Below are 24,207 nucleotides of genomic sequence, written 5' to 3'. Positions count from 1 at the left end.
ATCAGGGTCTGCAGTCAGAGGGTCACAGGTTTTTTAACTCCCATTTCATCCTTTTAGTGTGGAGAAGTTCACCAGCATTCAGGGACCAGCTTGGTTTAAAAAACGGGTTTGTTTTGTTTTGTTTTGTGAGGGCCTGCTAGGTACCAGATACTGTGTTTGGAACTTTTTTTTCTTTTTTTGAGATGGGGTCTTGCTCTGTCACCAGCTAGAGTGCATTGGTGCGATCTCGGCTCACTGCAACCTCCGCCTCCTCGGTTCAAGCGATTCCCCTGCCTCAGCCTCCTGAGTAGCTGGGATTACAGGCATGCACCACCATGCCCAGCTAATTTTTGTATTTTTAGTGGAGATGGTGTTTCACCCATGTTGGCCAGGCTGGTCTTGATCTCTTGACCTCATGATCCGCCCACCTCGGCCTCCCAAAGTGCTGGGATTACAGGTGCGTGCCACCACGCCCAGATAATTTTTGTATTTTTAGTAGAGATGAGGTTTAACTATGTTGGCCAGGCTGGTCTCAATGTTGTGATCCGTCTGCCTCAGCCTCCCAAAGTGCTAGGATTACAGGCATGAGCGACCACGCCCAGCCTGGAACTTTTACTCCGTTACCACAATTCATTCTGGAAAAAAACTGTTGAGGAATGCATTACTTATTACCTCTGTTGTACAGAGGAAGAAATGGAGTGTAGGGAAATGTAACAAGCCCCAAATTAAACCGCTGGTTAGCTGTAGAGTCCAATTGCAAACCTACGCCTCTGAAAGGGAGATCGCATCTGCAGTAGTGAGACTGTGGACACACTATTTAACTTGGAGGAAGCTAATTGGCCTCTGTGCTCCTCTGTGTGGGTGTGTGCTGTCCCTGTGGTGTGCTGGGCACAGCAGTAATATCAGGGTGCTGATGGCCCTCGATGGGATTGCAGTGGAGATTGTGAGTGATGATATAAATAAGGTGTTACAGAAATGTCAGCTGCTGCTGCTATTACTACATAAAACTAGAGTTGCGTAATCCTGGACTCGATTTTATTGGAAGACATTTTTGGAAGGTTATGTCTTAAGGTGGAGGAGAAGCATTATTTTAATTAAATTGAATTAATTAGTTAATTTTTAACATTTATTTTTATTAAAAAGTTTTTTTATAGAGATGGGGTCTTGCTACGTTGCCCAGGTTGGTCTCGAACTCCTGGCCTCAAGCAATCCTCCCACCTTGGCCTCCCAAAGTGTTGGGATTACAGGCATGGTCCACTGTGCCCAGTCATTTTAGTTTTTGAAATAATCAATATGTGGTGGGATAGAATGTGCATTTAACCTTAGAGCCGTTTTGAGTTTGAGCTGGTGATTTCTGGGCACGCTCCTGGCCCCTGGATGTTGGGAGATGTGGGTGAAATGGGGAGGGTGTGTTCACTTTCCTCTCTTCTCAGCCTGACTTCAGTGAAAGCTCAAGGTGCACTTGGCTGTTTCTACAGCTTCGGAGTTCCCAGCTCTGCCCAAGTTGGTGCCAGCGAGCTGTGACCTCAGGGCAGTCACTAACCTGCCCAGGCGAGTTTCCCTCCTGCCCAATTACCCTAGTTCTCTGAGTGAGTTTCCTCTTCCTTTGTGGCACTTCTGGGAGGACAGTTCTCTCCCTGGAATGCCGCCTTCTGCCTGCCAAGTCCCTCCTTTTCCCTCTGAGCCCTGCACCACATTCTTCTCTTTGAAGCCCTCCAGGACTGCCACAGAGCAAGATCTTCACTGCGCCTTCTCTTCACTCTCAGTGTTCTTTGCATGGCCTCAGCATTTATTGGAGCCGCTGTCTGATTCATTTTGGATTCATCTCGTGCACTGTGCAATATGCACTGGCTCTTCAGAGCCAGCACAATGGAGGTGACCCTTCTCCCCATGCACCTTCCAGAGATCAACATGTAAACGAAGAAATAAACACAGGTTCCAACTGTGATGCCTGTGATGAAGAAAAAGAACTGGGGCCCAGTATTTGTTGACCTTTCAGTGTTCTGCACTCCCAAGGGAGGGCCACGTGGTGAGGATGGAGCACAGGCATGGATGGTACGTACCTTCCTCCTTTAGCAAACAGGGATGATGAGCGCCTGTGATTAATCCACACAAAAGCATTCGGGAGGGTATGACACTCAAATGTAATATTAGTGGCGTGGCAAGATTCTTCCCCATTGATGACGATTGGTATGCTATTTTTTTTTCTCTATGAAGAAGAAAATTAAAATTTTTTTCATTGCATTTGGTAGCACTTTACTTTTTTTTTTTTTCTTGAACAGTGTTAGGTTTACAGAAAAAATTAAACAAAAAGTACAGAGTTCCCTTCTAACCTCTTACCTCTTTCAATTTCCCATGATTAACATCTTGCTTTGCTGTGGTACATTTGTTACAATAAATGTGGTAATACTGATACATTGTTATTAACTGAAACGTGTAGTGCACACTGAGGGTTGGATCTTGGACGTGTAGGTACTGTGAGCTTCAACCAATGTGTAAGGACATGTGGGGAGAATAATGGCTTCGCTGCCTTCAAAATCCCCTGCAATCCATGTCCTCATCCTTCCTGTTCCACCCCCAAATCCCTGGTCTTTTTACGGTCTCCATAGTTTGGCCTTTTCCAGAATGTCATAGACGTAGTTGGAACCCTGCAGTAAGTAGCCCTTTCAGACTGGTTTCCTTCCCTTAGCAGTATGCGTTTAAAATTCCTCCATGTCTCTTTGTGGCTTGCCAGCTCTTTTTTTTTTTTTAACTGCTCCTTGCAGAGAAGGGTTACCCCATAGGCAGGGTGCCCACAGTAGCCTCATTTTTCTTTTAATTAATTTAATTTAATTTTTTTTTGGAGAAACGGGATTTTGCTATTTTGCTCAGGCTGGTCTTGAACTCCCAGCCTCAAGTAATCCTTCCACCTCAGTCTCCTAAAATGCTGGGATTACAGGCATGAGCCATCCTGCCCAGCCTTACTAGCTCATTTTTTTATCGCTGAATTATGTTCCATCGTATGAATATGTGGTACCATATTTTGTTTATTCACCTGATGAAGGACATCTTGGTTGCTTCCAAGTTTTTGCAATTATGAATAAATATTTAGTCAACATGAGTGTGCCGGTTCTTGAATAGAGATAACTGTTCAGTTTATTTGCATAAATGTTCAGTTCATTTGCATATACCAAGGAATGTGATTACTGGATCCTTTGGTAAGAGTATAGTCAACTTTGTAACAAACTACCTTCCAAAGTGGCTGGGCTGGTTTTTTTTTTTTTTTTTTTTTTTTGGAACAGAGTCTTGCTCTGTCACCCAGGCTGGAGTGTGGTTGTACAGTCATGGCTCCCTGCCACCCTGAGCTCCGGGGCTCAAGCCATCCTTCCATCTCAGCCTCCCGAGGAGCTGGGACTGTGGGCATGTGCCCTCACACCTGGCTAAACATGTTTTTATTTTTCATAGATACAAAGTCCCACTGTGCTGCCCAGGTTGGCTTTATTTTTATTTATTTATTTATTTTAAATCTGAGATGGAGTCTTGCTCTGTTGCCCAGGCTGGAGCGCAGTGGCACGATCTTGGCTCACTGCAACCTCCGCCTCCCGGGTTCACGCCATTCTCCTGCCTCAGCCTCCTGAATAGCTGGGACTACAGGTGCCCGCCACCATGCCTGGGTAATTTTTTGTATTTTTAGTAAAGACGGGATTTCACTGTGTTAGCCAGGATGGTCTCGATCTCCTGACCTCGTGATCCTCCCGCCTCGGCCTCCCAAAGTGCTGGGATTACAGACGTGAGCCACCGTGCCCGGCCGGCTGGGCCATTTTACAGTGCTTGAGGTTCCTGTTGCCGCACATCCTCACTAGCATTTGGTGGTGTCAGTGTTTTGGATCTGGGCTGTTCTAACAGGTGTGTAGTAGTATCTTGTTGTTTTAATTTGCAATTCCCTAATTACATATCATGTTGGACATCTTTTCATTGGCTTGTTTGCCATTTGTATATCTTCAGTGAAGTGTCTGTTGTTTTCTTATTTTTTAAAAAATAGTGTTTTTCTATTTATAATCTTATTTATTGTCTCTGACTTATCTGAAAGGAGAAGGAAAAAAGATTATGTGCGTTCACGGGATGACTGATGATATGGTTTGGCTGTGTCCCCACCCAAATCTCATCTTGCATTCCCACCTGTTGTGGGAGAGACCCGGTGGAGGTCATTGAATCATGGGGGCGGGTCTTTCCCGTGCTGTTCTCATGACAGTGAATAAGTCTCACGAGAGCTGATGGTTCTGTAAGGGGAGTTTTCCTGCACAAGCTCTCTCTTTGCCTGCTGCTGTTTATGTAAGACGTGACTTGCTCCTCCTTGCCTTCCACCATGATTGTGAGGCTTCCCCAGCCACGTGGAACTGTAAGTCCATTAAACCTCTTTCTTTTGTAAATTGCCCAGTCTCGGGTATGCCTTATCAGCAGCGTGAAAACGGACTAACACAACTGGGACGGGAAAAGGCCCCAAACACACATAGTTCTGTCTAGCAAAGAGTACTATGAAGTGTTGAGAAGTTGGACTATGCTTGTGGTTAAGAGCTTATGCTTGGAGTTCAAATCCTGGGCCTTTGTCACTTACCAGCTGTCATTTACCTCTCTGAGCCTCAGTTTGCTCACCTGTAGAATGGGGTTGTTAAAACCTGCCTCATAGGGTTACTTTGAAAGATAAAGGAGATGATTCCATAAAGCACTTGGCACTAAACCTTGCAAATGGTAAGCCCTCAATGGTGGTTCTCCTAATTGATCATTGACAGACAAACCTTTCACCTCCCCCATGTGACATTTTGTGTTTCCCTTATGTCCTGGTCTTCGAGACTCAGAGCCCACTGGCATCCCATTTGTCCTTACAGTGCAAAGTCGGGGTGTGTGTACAGATGGGGAGCACGCATGCCCCAGCAGGGTGTGCGCACAGATGGGGAACACGCATGCCCCAGCAGGGTGTGCATGCAGATGGGGAGCACGCATGCCCCAGCAGGCACCCACTTCTCAGCCTCAGGGCACTGCTCCTAGCCTCCTCTCACTTGCCCCAGGACTCAGTTCTCTAGCCAGTCCTGGGTGGCTGTTTCTGTTTCTCCAAGCCTGGCTATACAGGTGTAGAAACCCCAGGGATTCCCCCTTCCAGCTTCTCTGAGGATGAACTCCCCGGTGGTTTTGTTTAAGGAAGTTCCTGCTAATGGCAATGAGAAGTTAGAGAGGTGGGAAAGTGACCAGGCAGGTGGAGTCCTCACAGCAGTGGCTGTAGACTTGCCAGCTACTGCCACCTTTGCAGATGGGATTTAGGGTGTTCTGTATGTTTGTTTGCCTTTGAGACAGGGTGTCACTCTGTAGCCCAGCCTGGAGTGCAGTGGCACGATCATGGCTCACTGCAGGCGTGACCTCCCCAGGCTCAGGTGACCCTCCTACCTCAGCCTCCCAAGTAGCTGGGATTAGAGGTGTGTGTCACTGAGCCCAGCTAATTTTTTCTGTGTGTGTGTGTGTGTGTGTGTTTTCAGAGACAAGGTTTCACCATGTTGCCCAGGCTGGATTCAAACTCCTGGGCTCAATTGATCCTCCCGCCTTGGCCTCCCAAAATGCTGGGATTACAGGCCACGATGGTTTTTGATATGGCCTCACCAACAGGCCTCCTGCCTCTCTCAGCAAGGCCAGGTGGCCTTTCCCCTCATGCTGATTCCTCTTCCCAGTATATACACTTTCTATTCATCAGGCCTCCTGCCCAGATATGAGCCCTTCTGGGCATTTCCCACAATACAGAAGAGGATGATGATGAGGATAGTGATGACTGATGGTGACAATGTCTGAAGGAGGTGAATATGATGATGTAACAGTGATGGTGATGATAGTGATGATGGTGATGGTGATTGACAATGATGGTGATGATGATATTGATGGTGGTGGTGACAGAGATGACAGTGATGGTGATGATAGTGGTGATGATGTCTGATGGTGGTGATGGTGATGATGTCTGATGGTGGTGTTGGTGATGATGATGGTGATAATGATGATGGTGGTGGTGAGAGATGACAGTGATGGTGATGGTGATGGTGATGTGGGTGATGGTGATGATAATGGTGATGATGTCTGATGGTGATGATGGTGATGATGATGTGGGTGATGATGGTGATGATGTCTGATGGTGGTGATGGTGATGATAGTGGTGTTGGTGATGATGATGGTAATGATGATGGTGATGGTGATGATTATTGTGATGGTGGTGGTAACCGAGATGACAGTGATGGTGGTGATGGTGATGATGGTGATAGTGGTGTTGGTGATGATGATGGTGATAATGATGATGGTGATGATGATAGTGATGATGGTGGTGGTGAGAGATGACAGTGATGGTGATGGTGATGATGATGTGGGTGATGGTGATGATAATGGTGATGATGTGTGATGGTGATGATGATGTGGGTGATGATGGTGATGATGTCTGATGGTGGTGATGGTGATGATGGTGATGATAGTGGTGTTGGTGATGATGATGGTGATAATGATGATGGTGATGATAGTGATGATGGTGGTGGTGAGAGATGACAGTGATGGTGATGGTGATGATGATGTGGGTGATGGTGATGATGTCTGATGGTGATAATGGTGATGATGATGTGGGTGATGATGGTGATGATGTCTGATGGTGGTGATGGTGATGATAGTGGTGTTGGTGACGATGATGGTAATGATGATGGTGATGGTGATGATTATAGTGATGGTGGTGGTAACCGAGATGACAGTGATGGTGGTGATGGTGACTGATGGAGGTAAATATGATGATGATGTAACAGTGATGGTGATGATAGTGATGATGGTGATGCTGATTGACAATGATGGTGATGATGATGAGGGTGATTATAGTGGTGTTGGTGATCATGATGGTAAAAATGATGATGGTGATGATGACAATGTCTGATGGTGATGATGACTGGAGGTGAATATGATGGTGACAATGATGGTGATGATAGTGATGACGATGACAGTGATGACAGTGATGACGATGATGACAGTGGTGACGATGATGACGGTGACAATGATGGTAATATGATGATGATGGGGGTGATGATAGTGATGATGGTGGTGATGACAGAGATGACAGTGATGGTGATGGTAATGATGATGACTGATGGTGATGATGGTGAATATTATGATGATGATGATGATGGTGATGATGAATACGGCCATGATGGCCCTACCCTGAGAATGCACACTGTGACAGGCTTTGTGCTGGTTGTGTTACCTACACCACCTCTATCAGGTTTTCTCAACTCCAGTGCTTTGGCATTTAGGCTGGATAACTCTGTCATGGGGGCTGTTTTGTGCCTCAGGGATGTTTAGCAGCATTCCTGGCCTCTACCCACTGGATGGATAGTAGTCAGTAGCACCCCCAACTATGTCTCCAGATATTTCCAAATGTCTCTTGGGGGACAAAATCACTCCAATTCAGAACCACCGGTTGAATTTATTCTTCCCAATAGCCCCAGGAGGCAGCTACTCATTTATAGATGATGCACCTAAGGCTTAGAGAAATGAAGGAAGTTGCCCAAGGTCACCAAGCTCATAATTCGCAGCCAGAATGCAAATCTCAGATACGCGACCCTGAGCCCAGACCTGTAACCACTGCTCTTTGTCACCTGTCAGAAGAAGAGAATTCATCAGCCTGCTGGCAGGGCTACCTGGAGTGCGTGACAGGGTTGAGCGCCCACTTGGTCAGTCCCAGCATCCCTTGCCAGATTCATTTGGAGCTGATAAAAACAGTGGCTCTGCCCATTTTCTGACTTGGTTTGAACTCAGAGAGCTGAATGTGTTTACGTAGAGACTGACTCCACAGCCCTCAGTCCTGTGCCACGATAGGGAAGTCCTGCATCTTCTGCTTCCCTGAGGCAGCCATGTCACCTGGTGTGTCGCCTGTGGACACCTGTGGGGAGCAGGAACAGGCATGGATGTGTTTTTTGCAAGTGGGACCTTGCAAGGTCATTGTCTGTGTCCTCCTAATGTTGTGAACCTGGTTTCTACAGGTTGAATGCCCAAAATATCTACTTGTAATTTTACTTTTATAATAATTTATTATGAATAATTAAAAACATGCAGCAAAGTGGAACAAATGTTATAGTGAAACTTACATGCCTGACATTTGGATTCCATCACTAACAATTTCCTTTATCTGTCGTGGTGTTTCTTGTTTTTGGAACCCAGATTAGCATCATGTCTGGCTGGTTGGTCAATGAGACACTATAAATTCTCTATGAGGAGAATAAATTAATAACATATTAATTTGGGATAGATGGTCTTCATTCACCAGAGTAATGGGGGAGGTCATGGATGACCTTCTAATCCCCATCACCAATCATCACCACATACAGAAACCCTATTCCCTTTTTCTGTCCCCCTTCCCCGACCCCAACAAGCCCTAGGCAACCACTAATCTACTTTCTGTCTCTATAAATTTGTCTATTCTGAACATTTTACATAAATGGGATCACATGTGGTTTTTTGTGACTGGCTTCTTTTAACAGATTTTCAAGGTTTGTGTATTGTAGCATGAATCGATACTTCATTCCTTTTTATAGCCAAATAATATCCCTTTGTATGGATACACCATATTTTGTTTGTCCTTTTTCCAGTTGTTGGACATTTGAGTTGTTTCCCCCTTTGGCTATTGTGAATGGTGCTGCTATGAACATTGGTGTACAGGTTTTAATTTGAACACTTGCTTTCAATTCTTTTGGGTCTATACCTGGGAGCGAAATTGTTGGGTCAGATGATAATTGTGTGTTAACTTGTTGAGGAACTAAACTGTCTTCCATAGTGGCTGCACCATCTCCATTCCCACCAACAAGGCACAAGTGTTCCAGTTTCTCCACATCCTCACGAACACTTGCTGTTTTTCATATTTTTTAGTGTAGCCATCCTAGTGGATGTGAAGTGGTATCTCATGGTGGTTTTGATTTGTATTTTCCTGATGGTTAACAATATTGAGTCTTTTTTCATGTGATTTTTGGGCATTTGCGTATCTTCTTTGGGGAAATGTCTTTTCAAATCCTTTGCCCGTGTTTAAATGGAATTGTCATTTTGTTGTTGAGTTGTGAGAATTATTTATATAGTGTAGATCCTAGACCCTTATGAGATATGTGGTTTGCAAATATCTTCTCCCATTCTGTGGGCTGTCTTTTCACCTTCTCGATAGTGTCCTTCGATGGACAAAGCTGTAAATTATGACAAATTTACAAATTACGATAAAGTCAGCCAGGCACAGTGGCGTATGCCTGTCATCTCAGCTATCTGGGGGGCCGAGGTGGGAGGACAACTTGAGCCCAGGAGTTTGAGATGAACCTAAACAGCACGGCACGACCCCGTCTCAAAAAAATTATGATAAAAGATCCAATTTGTCTCTTTTTTCTTTTGTTGTGTATGGTGTCATCTAAGAAATCATTGCCAAATCTTAGATGACACCAAAATATAGATGACACCTATTTTTTGGTGTCCTCTAAGAAATCACTGCCAAATCTGAAGTCATGAAAATTTACCCTGACATTCCTTGTAAGAATTTCATAGTTTTAGCTCTTGCATTAGGTTTTGATCCGTTTGAGTTAAATTTTGCAATAGTGTGATGTCAGGGTCCACGTCATCCTTCTGCAGGTGGCTCTCCGCTTGTCCCAGCAGATGTTGTTGAAAAGACTGTTCTTTCTCCGTCGTATGGTCTCGGCACCCTTGTTGAAAGTCAGTTGACCACGGATGTATGGGTTTATTTCTGGGCTCTCAGTTCTATTCCAGTGCCACAGTTTTCAGTACCATATGGGCAGGAGGCATCCTGCTCTGAGGGAGTGTTTGGTCCAGTAGGAGAGGTCAGACGCATTCACCAGAAACGGGAAGTTCTGGGAAGAGGTAAAAACAGTGTGCTTATGAGGACGAGGCAGCGATTGCTTCAGCCCTGGGCAGTAAGTGTGGATGTGGGGAGGCCTGGGCGGGGGCAGCGAGTGTGGATGTGGGGAGGCCTGGGCAGGGGGCAGTGAGTGTGGATGTGGGGAGGCCTGGGCGGGGGCAGCGAGTGTGGATGTGGGGAGGCCTGGGCAGGGGGCAGTGAGTGTGGATGTGGGGAGGCCTGGGTGGGGGACAGTGAGTGTGGATGTGGGGAGGACTGGGTGGGGGCAGTGAGTGTGGAGTGTAGGGAGGCCTGGGTGGGGGGCAGTGAGTGTGGATGTGGGGAGGCCTGGGCAGGGGGCAGTGAGTGTGGATGTGGGGAGGCCTGGGCGGGGGGTAGTGAGTGTGGATGTGGGGAGGCCTGGGAGGGGGCAGTGAGTGTGGATGTGGGGAGGCCTGGGAGGGGGACAGTGAGTGTGGAGTGTAGGGAGGCCTGGGTGGGTGACAGTGAGTGTGGATGTGGGGAGGCCTGGGAGGGGACAGTGAGTGTGGATGTGGGGAGGCCTGGGAGGGGACAGTGAGTGTGGATGTGGGGAGGCCTGGTCGGGGGGTAGTGAGTGTGGATGTGGGGAGGCCTGGGAGGGGGACACAGTGAGTGTGGAGTGTAGGGAGGCCTGGGAGGGGGCAGAGAGTGTGGATGTGGGGAGGCCTGGGAGGGGGCAGTGAGTGTGGATGTGGGGAGACCTGGGTGGGGGGTAGTGAGTGTGCATGTGGGGAGGCCTGGGCCCGGGGCAGTGAGTGTGGATGTGGGGAGGCCTGGGTGGGGGCAGTGAGTGTGGATATGGGGAGGCCTTGGCCCGGGGCAGTGAGAGTGGATGTGGGGAGACCTGGGTGGGCGGCAGTGAGTGTGGATATGAGGAGGCCTGGGTGGGTGGCAGTGAGTGTGGATGTGGGGAGACCTGGGTGGGTGGCAGTGAGAGTGGATGTGGGGAGGCCTGGGAGGGAGGCAGTGAGTGTGGATGTGGGGAGACCTGGGTGGGTGGCAGTGAGTGTGGATATGGGGAGACCTGGGTGGGGGGCAGTGAGTGTGGATATGGGGAGACCTGGGTGGGGGGCAGTGAGTGTGGATGTGGGGAGGCCTGGGCCTGGGCATGAGGTATGACACCAGGTGTGTGTTTGTCTGGAGACAAATTTGGCAAGGCAGGGTGGAGTCTGTGGATGGCCATGAACTCCCAGCTGAGGACCCTGGGCTTGATTTTGAGGTGTCTGGGTGGAGCGGGGCCTTTGGAGAGCCTGTCTGATGGCAGGATTGGCCGGGTCTGAGCTGGGGAGCCTGGAGCCAGGGGGACCCCTTAGGACTATGGGGTGACTGAGGAGGTCTGGGTGACACCTGGTTCAGGCAGTGGGTCTGGTGGGGAGCAGGGGCTGTCTTTGAAAATGCCCCAGGGCTCAGACACCAGCTCCTTTGTGCCTCTGCCCTGAGGGCCTAGGGTGGGACAACAGTGGCACTGGGGGCTGGTGACTGAGGTCCCACAGGTCCCGGCCCCTGCCTGCTCCGGGAAACAGCCAGCCCGTCTCCTCTGCAATCCCCTTCAGGCTGCCCCGGCCCAGTTCTTCTCAGAACTCCCGTTTGGCCAATTACTGCGCAACTCTCAGTTTCTGGGAACTCCGTGCTCCCCGCTGCTGTGTGTGTGGCAGGTGCTCGGAGAATACCCGGCTCATTGCTTTCGTTAGGCACCTGTAGGCACCGCACCTGCAACCCGACGCCTTGGGAGGAGGAGGGGGATAGAAAGCACCTGGGCTCAGCCCAGCTCTGTTGGGCCAAACTGGGCACCTGGGCCGGCTTACCGGGCCTTGGGCACGTGGCTGCCCCTCTCGAGCTGGTTTCTTTTTTTCTGGAAGGAGTGATGATCACGTCGTCCTCTGGGGCTTGTGTTGATTCCAGTTGGTCAGCCAGTGGCGGGCACCTGGCAGGTGGGCAGCACCCATGGAGGCGGCTTCTTCCTCTCCCAGTTTGGTAGTGCAGAGTCAGGCTGGGCACGTGTAGGGATGTTTGTTAACTTCGGGGCCCCTCCTAGAGGCCCTGACAACTCCTAGCTAAGTGCCAGTGGTTCTGTCTGACCCTTCCCCCTGCCTGTCTTCTCTGTAGCAAGCCATGTTCTGGGGTGGCCCCCACTGTTGCCTGAGCCCTCCGCTGGCCCCCACTGTCGCCTGAGCCCTCCGCTGGCCCCCTTATGGGCATTCTCACTTATTTGGGTTCTTAGCCTCTGCCAGGAGAATGGGTAGTGTGCAGAGAACCGGACAGCTTGTTCCCAGGCAGGGCAGTGCCTAACCCTGGAGTTGCAACAGAGAAATGTCTGTTTGTGTTTCTGTGAGCAAGAGGAGACAGCTGGGCCCACAGATAGCAGGCAAGGTCAGCCGGGGATGGCCTTGGCTGCTGGCTGTAAGCAAACCCTGGCTCTGGTGAGGTGGGGGGAGGAAGGTTGGAGAAGTACCTGGCAGGACCCGCGGAGAGCCACCTGGGAGCTGGAGTCTGGGCTGGGCGGTGCAGAGGCTGCTGGCGGAGGCAGGGGTGTGGGACGCTGCCCCCCGGGGCCTGGAGCACCGCCCTCAGCACATCTGAGGACTCAGCACACCTGAGGACTGGGCCTTTTCCAAGCAGGTGAGGAGGGTTGAGGCTTCTTTTTCCCTAGAAGCTTCTCTGCTTCATGGTAGAGGTTTCTCTTGGGCTCCTTCAACAAGCAGCTCCCAGGTGGGAGCCGAAATCAGGTTTCCTCTGCAAAGATTCTGCCTGCCTAGGACTTTCCAGACCCACATAAATCAAGTAAATGGAAGCAAGCCTGCGTTTCTGCATTAAAAGACAAATAGCATGAATGCTCGACACTGCCCGTCCCAAGCCAGGTGCCTGGCAGCCTGGGAGCACTTGGGCATTTTCTGGGCAGAGAGTGCTCAGGGGCCACAGGTACCTACGTATTATTCTGGTCACGTTTGCAGTAAGTTTGAATTTCATTTTCTCTTCTCTCTTTCTCTCTCTCTCTGTGTGGTTACCCTGTAAATTTTTTATTTTTTTTTGAGACAGGGTCTTGCTCTGTTACCCAGGCTGGAGGGCAGTGGTGCAATCATGGCTCACTGCAGCCTCCGTCTCCTGGGCTCAAGTGATCCTTCTCAGCCTCCTGAGTATCTGAGACTACAGGTATGTGCCACCATGCCCGGCTAAGTTTTAAATTTTTTGTAGAGACGGGGTCTTGCTCTGTTGCCCAGGCTGGTCTCGAACTCCTGAGCTCAAACGATCCTCCTGCCTCGCCTTCCCAAAGTGCTGGGGTTACAGGTGTGAGCCACCACGCCCAGCCTGGTTTCCCTGCTGTCACCACCTTCAGCTCTGTGACTGCCTTGATACAGCAGTTCCACCTACACCGTTTCAGGCCTTTCAGAAAAGACAAAAGCAAGCTATGCCTCTGGGGACACGTAGGCAGAGCTGTGGCTGTTAAAATCTGAGGGCTGGCACTTGAGATGGGGGAGAAGTAGGTTATTTCACATCTTATTTGCATTGGGGGCTTTGCAGAGTGTTTCTGCCTGGGAATGAGAACAGCGTCAGATGAAGAGACGAGCAGGGATTTGGGGTCCACTGGAGCGGGAGTTGCCAGTCATTAAAGATGCCCAAGGATTTACTTTCCAAGGTTAAAAAAGACCCACAGGATTAAGTGAAACCTCCTATGTGTGCCCCATGAGGGACCTTGCGGGGGTACAAAAAAAACCCCTGCCCAGCCCTCGAGCAGCGAGACTGAGCGGCTGGGCACGGGCCTGGTGCCTCGTCGGCACCCAGCGTATGTGTGTTGAATGAACGAGGCCAAGGAAACTGAGAGGTGCTGCTGTTGGTCCTGCCGAGGACAGGAGCAGACGCTTAGCTCTGTGACCAAGTAGGGGTGCCTCCTGGACGGGGTCCTGGGTGGCATGTCCAGGATTGCTGCTCCTCAAAGCACACAGGCAAGAAAGGCTGCAGGAGTCTTAGCAGGGGCTGGAGGGGTCTTAGCAGGGGCTGGAGGGTCCGTAGAGAGCCCGTGTGTGGCAGAGGGAAAGAGGCAGGTTAAGGAGGTCAGCGAGGCTGAGCCTTATGCCGTGAGGCGGTTTTTAAGATAAAATTTTGTTGGCAGGCTGGGTGTTGTGGCGTACTCCCATAGTCCCAGCTACTTGGGAGGCTGAGGCAGGAGGATCATTTGAGTCCAGGAGTTTGAGACCAGCCTGGACAACAGAGCAAGACCCTGTCTTTACCGAAAAATTAAAAAATTAGCCAGGCGTGTAGTTCTAGCGACTTGGGAGGCTGATGCAAGGATCACGGGAGCCGAGGAGTTGGAGGCTGCAGTGAGCTGTGACTGTGCCACTGCACTCCAGCCTGGGCAATGGAGCAAGACCCTGTCTCAAAAAAAAATTATTGGTGCGTAACCGACGTACATAGTTCCAGTGAGTGGCAAACTCTTGACGGTTAAATTAGTCCCCTGAAGGGGTACTGGACCCACCATGTCTGGGCATCGGGGTAAACAGGTAAAGGCCCCCGAGGATGCGGGCGGAATGAAATGCTGACGGGAGGGCTGTGGGCTCAAGCCGAATGGAAGCCAGGTGGGAAGAGCTGGAGAATTCCCAGGGGAGGTGGTGCTGGGCCACCCCCAGGTGGAGGAGGTAGACAGCGTGAACCAAAGGCATTCCAGGTGAGAGGGTGCCGGAGACAAGGCTGGGCGGCTGCGATGCCTCAAGGTCCTGGTGGCTGGAGCACCAGTTTTGCAGAGGGGTGGCTGGCAGAATGCAAGGGTGGTTTGTGCCAGATCATGGACGGCCTTGAGGGCAGCTAGGGCTTGTTTCCTTAGTAGTGGGGAGCCACCGAAGGTTTTTGAGCAGGGGAATCACACGGCCTGACCTGGGCTGTAAGGATGGTCTCTCTGGCTGTGCATGAAGAGGGGCAACGGGGAGCCCCAGCAGGTTCCAAGGCAGATGAGGAAGATTTGCCACGGTCCGGGCAAGAGAGGAGGAGCATCGGAGCTGGGAGGAGGGGGAGCCGCCCCGAGCAGGCAGACCTGGCAGGGTGCCCGGGGACGGTGGAGTTTGAGGGAGGTTTGTCAGGCACTGGTTTCCCCGGGGCTCCTGCTTCAACTCCGGAATCCACTCGAGCCCGCTTGGTACATAATCAGCCTGCAACGCTTCCGAGTGAGTGGTTCCTTGGGCGTTTAGACAGGCCTTTGAGGCTCCCTCTCTGAGTCTTCAATCCTCCCAGTGCGGCCTGACAGGTGGAGGAAATGTTGACGTCTGGGCTCACCTTATCTTGCTGCCCTCGTGTTTCCCGTATCATAGTAACAGAGCAGATGTCAGGGCTGTTGCTAAGGGTTCCCTCGGATATTAATACCTTGTGTTGAAGGAAGGGCTCCCACACGGTGTCTTCGAGGCCTCGGGAAGCACCGGCTCGGTGGCAAGTATTCTTTTATATTTGTCCCAGCTTCTTTTCCCTCCTTTAAACCCCATCTCCTCCCTGTCGCCCTGGCCTAGGCTCAGCGCCCTGCGGGATGGCACACTCAGCAGCAGCAAATGTGCAGCCGTTCTCCCTCCACGCTGGGGGCAGACATGACTAACAGATCACAGCATGCTTTCCTACGGAGGCTGGAGGCAGCCTCCAACCCCTTTTCAACCCAGCCCTCTGGGAGCCAGCTCAGATTTAGCACTTGGGATGAAGCCTCTCTTCCAGCCCTGCAGGGGCCACCTGCGAAGCCTCCAGGCCCTCTCCGCGGGGTACTTCCTCTGGCACCTGGGAGGGGAGGGGAGTGGGTTTTGCTTGCCTCGTGTCTCCTGTTTGCCTCCCTCGTCTGGTCTTTTGGCCTTTCCACCACAAGTGGAAAATCAAACTGAATAGTTCTGGACATTGAGGTCAGGGTTGGGATTTTATCAGCCAGATGCCATTTTTATCCATTATATATTGCTGGGGTAACACTGCATGACAAGCATACCTGTCCAAACTTGGGGGCTCACGACCACCATTTATTACCCCTCCTCAGTCTACGGGCCGGCCGGGCGGTTCTGCCACTCTTGGCCGGGCCGTGCATTTCATTCTAAGCATCGTGTTGCAGCGGCTCAGAGGGCACCAGCCACCCCTGGTGTGGAAAATGCACTTGAGCCCTCTCTCTGTGGCCGACACGAACTGGCATCCTGCAGCTGCTCGTGGCCCGTGTTGGCCTTCGCACGTGGGTGTCCTAGGCACAGCGACTTCCCCCAGCCCCTCCATCCGCCGCCTCCTTCCCACTGTTCACCCTGCATCATTTCCTTTATTCTCACCGTAGAGATGGTCTGTCCTGGACACCTGCACCCTCATACCCGGGCCCCCTTTGTCACAGTCGCTCAGGGGTCACAGTGTGGCTGTGCTCTTGGGAATGCGTCCCCAGCCAAGCAAATGCGCTGGTCTCAGGAGCTCGGGTCGCTGCCCACGCTCACCGTGGGTCGGACCCTGTGGCTGGATGAAAGCGCGCTCGTTCGTGCCACGCCCTAGGAGTCTGAAGCCTCAGTTATATCAGTGAACGTGTCCCTGAAACAAGATTGAAGAGGTGAAAATGCCAGGGTGTAAGGTAGGGGGCGATCACAGCCCTGGAAGAAGGTGGAGCCGCACTTGCTGGGGTGATTGCCTTGTCCCTGTCCCTGTCCCTCCGCAGTGGATGGGCTGGCTCTCGGAGAAGGCGTGGGGAGGAGCAGCCACACTTGCTGGGGGTGGTTGCCTTGTCCCTGTCCCTCCACAGTGGACGGGCTGGCCCTGGGGGAAGGCGTGGGGAGAAGGAGCCGCACTTAGTGGGGTGGTTGCCTTGTCCCTGTCCCCCCGCAGTGGACGGGCTGGAGACTCCGTGGGTGTTTGCCGGGCTTCTCTGAGGCAGGTTGTTTTGCCTCCGGATATGTTTTTCAAAGTCTGATACGTGTTAGAGACAGACAGCTGCGGGCGGCTGGTGTTTTTCTCACTGTGCTGTGGCTGTTGAGAGTTTTGGAAGGTCAGGGTCGAGCCGCGGTTTTCCTGGAGTGATGACTATGCGCACTGCTTCCTAGCGTGTACGGGGATGAGCTCCCAAGGCCCCTTTATGGGACCCTGTAGTCGGGGCGGGGAACAGTCGGCTGCAGGGGTGTCATGTGACCGGCCCCAGCCACTGGTCACTCAGGGCTCTCAAGCCAGTGCTGGCTTTACCAGCTTCTGAGCCCACAAATGCTGTTAAGGAGATAGAAGCCTTCTTTTAAGTAGATGCAACTGTTTGCAAAGAAGAGGCCCTTTATTTTATTTATTTATTTATTTATTTTTTTGCAAATAGAGGATCGTCTACCTTATTGAAACCATCTAATTGGAGATCCACAGATTAGGCTACCAAGACACAGCTGTCTCCAGCAGAATTTGTGTGGTGGACACTTTTAGGTGCACTTTGGAGAGAGCAAGCATGAGGCCTGCAGCTGACAGCTTTGAGTGACTATGGAAAAGGTATCTCAAAAAATACACTGAAAAAATGCACTTCATTTCCCTTTTGGGAAGTTATCCTAAGGCAGTCGTCAGAGATTTATCTGCCAGGATGTCCATTTCAGTGCTGCATATAATCGAGCAAAATTGGAAACAATCCATGTGCTCCCAAACAGGAAGATGGTAAAACGTATTGTATTCAGAATACTAAGTTATAGTTTAAAATCATATTTTTAAAGAACTTTAATACTGTGGGAAAGCACAATGTGGTTTAAAAAACCAGCAAGCGGCGTATATAGTAAGAACCCAATTTTATTTAAAAACCAGCAAGCAGTGTATGCAGTAAGAACCCGCAGTGACTAACGCCCGGGGTGGTGAGCTCTCATGGCCGTCTCTGTGTCTGTAGTGATGTCTGCAGTGATTAACGCCTGGAATGGTGAGCTCTCATGGCCGTCTCTGTGCCTGTAGTGATGTCTGCAGTGACTAACGCCCTGGATGGTGAGCTCTCATGGCCGTCTCTGTGTCTGCAGTGATGTCTGCAGTGACTAACGCCCTGGATGGTGAGCTCTCATGGCGGTCTCTGTGTCTGCAGTGATGTCTGCAGTGATGTCTGCAGTGACTAACGCCCGGGATGGTGAGCTCTAGTGGCCGTCTCTGTGTCTGTACTGATGTCTGCAGTGATTAACGCCTGGGATGGTGAGCTCTAGTGGCCGTCTCTGTGTCTGCAGTGATGTCTGCAGTGACTAACGCCCGGGATGGTGAGCTCTAGTGGCCGTCTCTGTGTCTGTACTGATGTCTGCAGTGATGTCTGCAGTGACTAATGCCCAGGATGGTGAGCTCTAATGGCCGTCTCTGTGTCTGCACTGATGTCTGCAGTGACTAACACCCAGGGTGGTGAGCTCTCGACTTTAGAGAGAGAATTGCATCCTCCTGGAAGAAGGTGCTGTTTTTACAGATCTGTCTCAGGAAGTTGCCTGGGGCTGATGAGCCTCTGTCCCCTAGGGATTTTTCGGGAAATTATCACCGGCAACTCCTGTTCCGTTCCCTGTTCCCCTCGGGTCCTCCTAGTCCCTGTACTGCAGGTTTTACAAGGGCTCGGGAACGTCCGACTGCCGGGCCAGCCAGCCCGAGTGCTGCCTCTGCTCAGCGTGTGTCACCCGGCGGGGTCAAGGTGGCACCCGGAGGTCTCAGCTTCCCAGAGGAGGCTCCTGGGGGCACCAGCCCCTCAGCGAGGAGCGAGCTCAGCCGTCAGGTGGAGCTGCCTTGAGGCCGACTACCCCGTGGGGAATCTTGAGGGACAAACGGCCTGTGAGTCAGCAAGTCGCAGAGCCTGGTTAGAGTCCAGCTGTCTGCTCTGAGCATGTCTGGGTTGTTTTCTGAATTCTTCCTTGTCTGGGAAAGCCACATCTCTCTGATGAAATACAGTTGAATTAAATGGATATTCCCTGAGCACCTACTTTGCAGCAGGCCCTGTGCTGGGCATCAGGGAGGGAGGGAAGGAGGAGGATGTAGGGACCCTCTAGGGCGCCCACAGTCCAGCAGGGAAGGAGAAATGGAAATTTCATGTCGATAGAATTGAACACTTCTGGGCGGGCTCCTGGGTGGATGCCCACCCTCTCCACGAGGGGCTTGCCTTCCCCATCAGCAGCCTTGACCTGTGTGCTCATTGAATACGCTCCTGTACACACACACACACACACACACACACACGCCCCTCCTTCCCCAGCCTCTTACCTGTCCCAGCTGGAAGGACCTCAGAGACAGACCTGGCCCTGGGGATCACGTCTCTAGTTTACTGAGGAAGTGGCCAGGGCTCCACCAGCCCTGTCCACAAAACCTCCTGCCTCTTCTCCCCCAGAGCTCCACCAGCCCTGTCCACAAAACCTCCTGCCTCTTCTCCCCCAGAGCTCCACCAGCCCTGTCCACAAAACTTCCTGCCTGTGCTCCCCCCAGAACTCCAACAGCCCTGTCCACAAAACCTCCTGTGTCTGCTCCCCACAGAGCTCCACCAGCCCTGTCCACAAAACCACCTGTGTCTGCTCCCCACAGAGCTCCACCAGCCCTGTCCACAAAACCTCCTGCCTGTGCTCCCCACAGAGCTCCACCAGCCCTGTCCACAAAACCTCCTGCCTGTGCTCCCCCCAGAGCTCCACCAGCCCTGTCCACAAAACCTCCTGCCTCTGCTCCCCAGGCCAATTCCATCCTCCCTCCTGAATTTGGGGGTTTGCCTTCCCCGCTTTTCCACTCACCTTCTATAAGGCCCTATTTTGTTCCCTCATCAGTTTAATTTTTGTCCAGGACAAATGGTCGTACCTGAGTACAAGGGCGCAGTCTGTGTTTAATGCACAGGGCACTGCTCTCTGGAGTTTTCAGGACCCTGCTCTTAAGAGAGAAGGGTCTGACTCCCTGCCCTCTGAGCCCAAAAGGTGAGTGTTGAGTGGTGGCGAGCATAGTTGACCCACTGGTGAAGGGGGTGCCGGGCACGGGGGTCGGCTGGTGAGGCCCTCCTTGCTGCCGAGTCAGGGAGCCTGTGCATGCTGACGAGGTTTGGAGAATCGAAACTGGCTCCATGGGCAGTTTCCTAAAATGTGCCTCCTCGAGTTGCCCTTCCTCTCCCACCACCTGTCCCGAGGTTGCTCCGTGTGAGTGAAGGACAGCTGTGCCTTCTGAGGTGCCAGCCACGGCCAGGGTGGGGGTGCACAGCCGTCCCAGAGCCGGGGCCTGAATTCTCCTGGGTCCTCATGTCCGACCTTTGCTCGGGGCCACCCCTGTGAACGTGGTCAGCCACAGACTTGCCATCAGTGATGAACCTGCCCTGGCGCTGCCCGTGGCCCCAGCTCTGGAGGCGACATCCTTCCGTCTCCCTTGATCTCTGCAGCATTTGGCTCCTTCCGTCTCCCTTCATCTCTGCAGCATTTGGCTCTGTGGCTCTTCTGCCCTGAAGCTACAGCAGTGAGAGGGGTGGGGACATGCAGGAAGCAGTTCTCGCGGCCTCCTCCTCTGTGTCCTGTGGACTGGGCTGGGGAGGGGCTCAGTTCCCACCTCCCACGTGGGAGCAGCCAGCAGTCTGCCTGCCCGCTGCCTGCCTTCCTCGCCTCCCTCGCCTCCCTCATGTAACTCAGCAGGGTCCAAATCAGGCTTTGAAATTGCAGGAGGCGGTTGCTCCGGCCTGTCTCAAGCTCTGTTGGGTACTGATGGGGAAACTGAGGCTCAGGAAGATAGTTGACTTGTTGCTGGACTTGTAGTAAGTTTACATAAAAGCCAAAATGTCACAGATCTTTTTTTTTTTTTTTTGAGATAGAGTCTTGCTCTGTCACCCAGGCTGGAGTGCAGTGGCGCGATCTCAGCTCACTGCCACCTCCACCCCCCAGGTTCAAGCGATTCTCCTGCCTCAGCCTCCCGAATAGCTGGGATTACAGGTGCGCGCCATCACGCCTGGCTAACTTTTGTGTTTTTAATGGAGACGGGGTTTCTCCATGTTGCCCAGGCTGGTCTCAAACTCCTGAGCTCAAGGGATCCACCCACCTGAGTCTCCCGAAGTGCTGAGATTACAGGCGTGAGCCACCCCGTGCGGCCTGTAGTATATTTTAATGTTTACTTTGAACAGAATAAAGCTTTGCACACCCATGTGGAGCAGTGTGACTGCACGAGATAACTGAAGTTTTTAAAAAGCAAAGCAAACCATAGTGCTCTAAAGGCTGGATGGGGCACTGATTTAAAGTTGTTTGAGGACGGTGTCATTTCTGACCTGTCTTTCCTTGCTTGTCCATTAGCCTCATCTGGGAGAAGATTGAGCCTACATCTGAGGAGGTCCTGGGTGATCTGGGCCTGGCCATGGGATTTCCACACTTGGCTGTTTGGGGTCTGGGGCTGCCCAGGTCTCTTGGCCGAGGCAGCCCACTGGGGAGGGTCAGGTCTGATCTGGAAGAGCAGGTGCCTGGATGTGTCCATGGGGTAGAGGGACCAGTGTGGTTAAGGTCGTGGCCTGGACCCTGTGTGCTCAGGTGGAGGTGGTCTGCATGTTACCTCTGCTGGTCATCATGGAAATGGGTGGCACTGGCCGAGAAAAGCAGTTCTCCAAGCTGGGCCCAGGCCTCTCTGGGGGTCCCCCAACACCCTTCCGGAGATCCACAGGGTCAAAAGTGTTTTCATAAGAATAGTAATAGGACTCTGGGTTTTATCCTGTCACAGATGTACAGAAAAGGAGAAGTTCACTGATGTGGTTTCAGATGCCACATTTGAACTAATCTTTAAGAAATTACCATCTGTTGAGTTTGGGTGCAATATCAAAGAAAATTTTTTTTTTTTTTTTGAGACGGAGTCTCGCTCTGTCCACCCAGGCTGGAGTGCCGTGGCGCGATCTCGGCTCACTGCAAGCTCCGCCTCCTGGGTTCACACCATTCTCCTGCCTCAGCCTCCCCAGTAGCTGGGACCACAGGCGCCCGCCATCACGCCCGGCTAATTTTTTTGTATTTTTAGTAGAGGCAGGGTTTCACCATGTTAGCCAGGATGGTCTCGGTCTCCTGACCTCGTGATCCGCCCGCCTTGGCCTCCCAAAGTGCTGGGATTACAGGCGTGAGCCACTGCGCCCGGCCCAAAGAAAAATATTTACAATTTCTGGAAAGTAAAAAAAAGTCCTCCTCTTTTCAGCCATCATACATATTTGAGACTGTCTGGATGTCCTTCAAGGACTTCAGCGAAACAACATGCCACAAATGCGTGAATGAAAAATCAGATATGAAGGTCCAGCTGTTTTTTGTGAAGTCAAACATTAAAAAGAGTTGTAAAAATGTAAAACAGTGTCATTTGTCTAATTGCTTTGTAAGTGTAGTTTTTCATAAAATATGTAAATTATGTGAATGTCTAAAGGGTTTATTATTTTTAATGAATTAACATTTTAAAGATTTTCTCAGTTTTAATTTCTAGTATGGTAACTATCAATGGTCATAACCCATGTATTTTGGAGTTCTCAAGAATATATATATATCTATATATTTTTTGAGATGGAGTTTTGCTCTTGTTGCCCAGGCTGGAGTGCAATGGCGTGATCTTGCTCACTGCAACCTCCACCTCCAGGGTTCAAGCAATTCTCCTGTCTCAGCCTCCTGAGTAGCTGGGATTACAGGCATGCACGACCACGCCCAGCTAATTTTTTTGTATTTTTAGTAGAGGCAGGGTTTCACCATATTGGCCATGCTGGTCTTGAACTCCTGACCTCAAGCAGTCCTCCCGCCTTGGCCTCCCAAAGTGCTGGGATTACAGGCCTGAGCCACTACATCCGGCCTCAAGATTTTTTTATGGCATTTTGTTGTTGTTGTTTTTTGAGATAGTCTCACTCTGTCACCCAGGCTGGAGTGCAGTTGTGCAATCATGGCTCACTGCAGCCTCCATCTCCTGGGCTCAGATGATCTCCCACTCAGCTTCTGGAGTAGCTGGGACCACAGGCATGCACCACACCCATCTAATTTTTGTTCTTTTTGTTGAGACAGGGTTTCACCATGTTGCCCAGGCTGATCTTGAACTCCTGGGCTCAAGTGACCTGCCTACTTCAGCCTCCCAAAGTGCTGGGATTACAGGCCTCAGCCACCATGTCTGGCCTGTGAATGAGTTATAATTCATTTTTTTTTTCATGGTCTGTGTTTGTGCTGAAGTTGTAATTCACATACCATAAAATTCACACTTTTAAAGGGTGTGATTCAGTGGTTTTAGTGTATTCACGAAATGTGTAATCATCACCACTGTCTAATCCAGAACATTTTTACCACCCCAAAAAGAAGCCCTGAACCCACTAGGAGTCTGTTCCCCTCTTCCTGCAACCCCTGACAACCACTCATCACCTTCCATCTCTCTAGATTTGCTTATTCTGGACACACCGTATAAACGGAATCATACAATACGTGGTCTTTTATGACTGGCTTTTCTTACTTAGGATGTTTTAAAGATTCATCCATATTGTAGCTGGTATTAGCACTTCATTCCTTTTTACGGCCAAATAATAATCCGTTGTAAATAATAATCCATTGTAAATAATAATCCATTGTAAATAATAATCCATTGTAAATAATAATCATTGTATGGATATAGCACATTTTCCTCATTCATCAGTTGATGGATATTTTGGTTGTTTCTACTTTTTGGCGGTCATGAATAGTGCTGCTAAGAACGTTTGTGTACAGGTTTTGGTGAGGACGTATGTTTTGGGTACTCTTGGGTGTGTAGCTAGGAGTAGAGTTTCTGGGTCATATGGTAAGTCTGTGTTCAACATTTTGAGGAAGTGTCAAACGGATTTCGAACCTGGATCTTTTTTAAGAGTGTAAAGGGGTCCTGGGTTTGAGAACCACTGGCCCAGCTGGGATTAGACCAGGAGAGTGTGGATGGCTCAGGAGAGCCCCTCCTCCTTGCTCTGGGATTGAGATACCCTCGGCCTCATCCCACACTCCCTTCAGAATGCATGCGTGGCATCCTCATAATAGACCACCAAAGACGATCCTGTCCTGGGAGGCAAGGAGAAAGCCGGCACACGAGACAGTGCACAGGTGAAGCCCTCAGGGGGTCCTGGAGCAGGGCCACCTCCCTGGGGGATCCCCAGGTGCCATTTTCATGGCGGTGTCTATGGACAGCTCCCCTTGGCATGGTGCTGGGTGGCAATCCTGGCTGTAGCTGCCACCCCCTGCACCCTTGCCTGCCCTCGAGGGCATTGTGATCATCGGTGTGAGTCTGTTGGGAAGGACAGCCAGGTCCCCAGGTTTGGGAGAGGAGTAGGGTTTCCCAGGCTGTCTGGCCATCACCCCCCAGCCCAGCCCCTCCTGCTGGGTGACGTCCTCAGTTCGGCCCCTGCTGTACTGGGAGGGGGCAGGGAGCAGATGGCCTCCAGGGCTGAGTTGAAAACTGCTAAGGGT

General features: G+C 51.1%; 1 protein-coding gene across 9 annotated transcripts in view; it reads left to right on the top strand.

Annotated features, from left to right (window-relative positions):
* Nucleotides 1-24,207, top strand: part of RPH3AL (rabphilin 3A like (without C2 domains)) — a 170,205-nt gene that overhangs the window by 34,333 nt on the left and 111,665 nt on the right. Inside the window, exon 1 of one of the 9 annotated variants that reach the window (XM_055367072.2) lies at nt 1,297-2,034. The exons of 4 other annotated variants lie outside the window; for them this stretch is intronic. The gene's annotated coding sequence lies outside the window, so the exon portion shown is untranslated. Of the gene's footprint in view, nt 1-1,296; nt 2,035-12,187; nt 12,509-17,056; nt 17,333-24,207 lie in introns of those variants that run through there. 4 more of the 9 variants (XM_055367068.2, XM_055367074.2, XM_055367071.2 and 1 more) reach the window with 4 other exon arrangements.

Source organism: Gorilla gorilla, chromosome 19, assembly GCF_029281585.2.
Source record: "Gorilla gorilla gorilla isolate KB3781 chromosome 19, NHGRI_mGorGor1-v2.1_pri, whole genome shotgun sequence".
NCBI classification, from domain to species: domain Eukaryota; kingdom Metazoa; phylum Chordata; class Mammalia; order Primates; family Hominidae; genus Gorilla; species Gorilla gorilla.
Note: the sequence above shows the minus strand (reverse complement) of the source record. Positions and strands in the feature narration are given on the sequence as shown.